At 39.2% G+C, this 3788-nt stretch overlaps 1 pseudogene; it reads left to right on the top strand.

Moving 5' to 3' along the window:
- The first annotated feature begins 2614 nt into the window (after positions 1-2614).
- Positions 2615-3568, top strand: LOC121038996 (olfactory receptor 9K2-like; annotated as a pseudogene).
- Positions 3569-3788: the final 220 nt, after the last annotated feature.

Raw genomic sequence — 3788 nt, 5'->3', positions numbered from 1 at the left:
GTACTTTGGTTGGCATACCATAGGTGGCCCACAGTGTTCAGTGACTTAATGAACGATTGGATGGATCCACATTACTCTTGAAAAAAATAACAATCTCAAAACAATGATTTCCTGCCACTGCATCCTGGCTGATACAGTTTCAGGCAATATAATAGAATTTGGTTAATAATAATGGGAATTATAAATAAAACAAAAAAAATTCTGCTAAAATACTGCCAGATATCCAGTTGTATGATTGAGTTTGGTAGCTTTGACAAGGACTTCTTACTTTCTCTAAAATCTAAAATCTTTCTTCTCTGCCTTTACTCACTTACAAATGATGTCTGGTGCCTGAAATTCCACTGTTAAATCTTTTTTTAAAATATTTTTTTAAAGTTTATTTTATTTATTTTGAGAAAGAACGAGAGAGGGAGAACCATGGGGCCTGAACTCACAAACTGAGAAATCATGAGCTAAGCCGATATCAAGAGTCGGATGCTTACCCAACTGAGCCACCAAGGTGCCCCTCACTGTGAAATCCTTGTTCCTTTAAACCTAGTTTTACAACGATGTTTAAGTGCAAATGTCCTTATACAAGTCAACATGGGCACTTAATGCTTTTCTCAAAAATAAATTTAATTAAGGTTATTTCAGTGGATTTCAGTTTGCCCTCGGAGCAATAGGGTAAGGAAGAGGCCCCAGGATATGATTATGGAGCTGTTGCCAGTTTTTTCCTCATGTCCACTAAGTTACTAACATTTCGAGAAGGTTGGTGTCTGGTGGAGAGGAGAAAGATGGGCTGAGAGCGGTAGGAGCTGAGGGACAAGGGCAGAGGATTGAAGACAGACAGTCACATACCTGATGGAGACTGAGAGCAGAACATGGTGACAACGTCCACATGTGCCAAATCAAAAAATGAGTACTTTTTAGATCATTTGGCACTTTTGATAAGCCACATGAACTGTCCCCTCAGTTGGGTGGTTTAAATCACAATTGATTTTAAAATCTGAATAAAAGAAATAGCTGTGTCACTTTATTGGAGAAAACAGAGACTTTCTGAAGTTATAGGACAGACAAATCAGACTATTTCTAACTGTGTGACAGGTTCAAAATAATTGTCTTAAAAATTTTAATATGTTCATGGATCTCATTCTAAATGGAGACATCATAAAATTACTTTTCCAAAGTTTTAGTCAATACATTGTTTTGAAATTTCTTTTCTTTTTTTTTCATTTGCGCAGATGTTTAAAAGCAAATTGGCTTCTTGACAGGTTTGTACAGAGATATGTAGAATCCATGGATCTTTCCTCCTGGTGGCATGTCTGAGCTTTGTCCACTTCAAGAAGGTGATGATGCATTCTATTTTCCAAGGTTTTTATTTTGGATACCAAACTAAATATCTTGGGGGTAACCTCTTTTTAACTCTCACAAACTATTTAAATATTAATCTCTATTTGGGTCTAATGTCTATTCATGAAGTTTTAATTAATTAATTAATTAAGTTATTCAATGTTTATTTATTTATTTTTTTTTAATTAAAAAAAATTTTTTTTCAACGTTTTATTTATTTTTGGGACAGAGAGAGACAGAGCATGAACAGGGGAGGGGCAGAGAGAGAGGGAGACACAGAATCGGAAACAGGCTCCAGGCTCTGAGCCATCAGCCCAGAGCCTGACACGGGGCTCGAACTCACGGACGGCGAGATCGTGACCTGGCTGAAGTCGGACGCTTAACCGACTGCGCCACCCAGGCGCCCCACAATGTTTATTTTTGAGAGAGAGTGAGGAGGGAAGGGGCAGAGAGAGAGAGGCAGACAGAGTATCTGAAGCAGACCTGCACTGTCAGCTCAGAGCCTGATGTGGGGCTCGAACCCATGAACATGGAGATCGTGACCTGAGTCGAAGTCGGATGCTTAACCAACTGATCCATCTAGGTGCCTGTTTCATGGAGTTTTACTTCATTCTTTAGTTAGATCCTTCTATCACAAATTGGAAGCATTATCAAGAATAAAATGAATATGAAATTAAAATTAAAGATGAGAACAAATACACGTGTCTAAAACTTTCAGATATATTAAACTTACCACAAAAATAAAGTGAAGAGCTAAACAGATACAAAGAAATAATGCTTTACACGTAAATGTCACATGTGCTAAATGGGAAGAGCACTGGATTTGGAGAGTCATATTAGAAAACTATGAATTGGGACGCCTCGGTGGCTCAGTCGGTTGAGAATCCGACTTCGGCTTAGGTCATGATCTCACAGTTCGTGAGTTCAAGCCCCGTGTCGGGCTCTGTGCTGACAGCTCAGAGCCTGCAGCCTGCTTTGGATTCTGTGTCTCTGCTCTTCCCCTGCTCACACTCTGTCTCTCTGTCAAAAATAAATAAAGATTAAAAAAAATGAAAACAAAAGAAAACTATGAATTAGGTAACTTACATGTTGTGTGCTGATGGATAATCACAATATACCTTAGATTTACTTTCTATAAAAGGGCGGGGCAAATCATACCTCACACAAGTGGAGAACACGAATTTTAATGTCTTCCACAGGAGAAAAAGGATATTTTATGATACCAGTAAATAGATAGAAAGTTTAATGTTTAATCTTGTCTTGTACCTCTTATCAGGTTCTTTCCATGGGTGATAAGGGGGCAGGCAACCACTCAGATGTAACTGACTTCATTCTTATAGGCTTCAGGGTCTGTCCAGAACTCCACATTCTCTTCTTCCTCCTATTCCTGCTGGTCTATGGCATGGTCCTTTTGGGTAACATTAGTATGATGGCAATCATTGTGACAGACTCCCAGCTGAATACACCAGTGTTTCTTTTGAGGCAATCTCTCCTTCATTGACCTCTCCTACTCCACTGTTATTGCCCCGAAAGCCATGGTCAACTTCCTGTCTGAGAAAAAGACTATCTCTTTTGTAGGTTTTGTGGCTCAGCTGTTTCTTTATGCATTTTTCATGGTTACAGAAGCTTTTCTCCTGGCAGTCATGGAATATGACCGCTTCATTGCCATAGGCAACCCTCTTCTTTACAGTGTGCACATGTCAAGACGCCTTTGCACTCAGCTGGTGGCTGGTTCCTATCTCTGTGGCTGACTCAGTTCCATCCTCCAAGTCAGCACAACATTCTCAGTGTCTTTCTGTGCTTCCTGAGTCATTGATCACTTCTACTGTGATTCTTACCAAATTGAGATCTCCTGCTCTAATCTCTCTGTCAATAAGATGGTGTCTCGTAGTTTGGCTGCCTTCATTATTTTGCCTACCATAGTTGTTATTGTAGTATCTTACATGTACATTTGACCACAGTCTTGAAAACCCCTTCCAGTGGAGGGAGAAAGAAAGCCCTCTCCACCTGCATCTCCCATTTGGGAGTGGTAAGTTTGCTGTATGGGACTGTCTCCTTTGTGTATCTCACACCTCCAAGCAATCCTGAACTGTGTAAAGTGGCCTCAGTATTTTACATATTGGTCACACTCATGTTAAATCCTCTGATCTACTCTTTAAGAAACAAGGATGTCAAGCAAGCTTTGGGAAAAATCCTATGGAAGAAAAAAAATCTTTATACTAATTCTACTTTCTTGTGATTTTCTCATTAATGCTCCCCCTTTCATTGTTTCATTCTGATTTGCTTTTAATATGGGGTTAAGCGTGAGCCACATATGAGTCCTTTAAGTTGATTACCCCACAATGAATTATTTTCACTGAAGGAATAGTACATCCATTATTTACTTTTCCCTAAAAGCAGTGTTACGTCTTCAGCATCAATGCAATTTGTAGCCATTCTACAAACAGAAATAAACTTCT

Source organism: Herpailurus yagouaroundi, unplaced genomic scaffold (assembly GCF_014898765.1).
Source record: "Herpailurus yagouaroundi ecotype Mexico unplaced genomic scaffold, PumYag 166, whole genome shotgun sequence".
Taxonomy (NCBI): Eukaryota; Metazoa; Chordata; class Mammalia; order Carnivora; family Felidae; genus Herpailurus; species Herpailurus yagouaroundi.
The sequence above is the reverse complement of the archived record's forward strand: the minus strand, read 5'-3'. Positions and strand labels throughout refer to the sequence as shown.